Genomic DNA, 318 nt, shown 5'->3' on the forward strand with positions numbered 1-318 from the left:
GACCGAGGACCGCGGGGACGCCCCCCCCACGCCCACCTGTGCCCCGGCCCGCTGCCCACCTGTGATTCCTGCGCCGGGAGTGGGAGAGGGCGACGCAGCCCTTGGGGCAGGGAGGAGTTTGAGGAGTGGAGGAAACGGGACGCTCTGGGGTGGAGGATTCTGGTTCCTGGAGCGCCTTCCCCGCAACCTCCAACCCACTCTCTGCCTGTGGTTCCCGTGCGCCCTGGGCCTTGGGGAACCTTGCAGCGGAGGGTCTGGAGCTCTGCGGCGACTGCCTCGGACCCGGGGCGGCCGTCCGCCGTCCTCCCGCCCCCGCAG

This window comes from Pteropus alecto, unplaced genomic scaffold, assembly GCF_000325575.1.
Source record: "Pteropus alecto unplaced genomic scaffold, ASM32557v1 scaffold43, whole genome shotgun sequence".
NCBI lineage: Eukaryota > Metazoa > Chordata > Mammalia > Chiroptera > Pteropodidae > Pteropus > Pteropus alecto.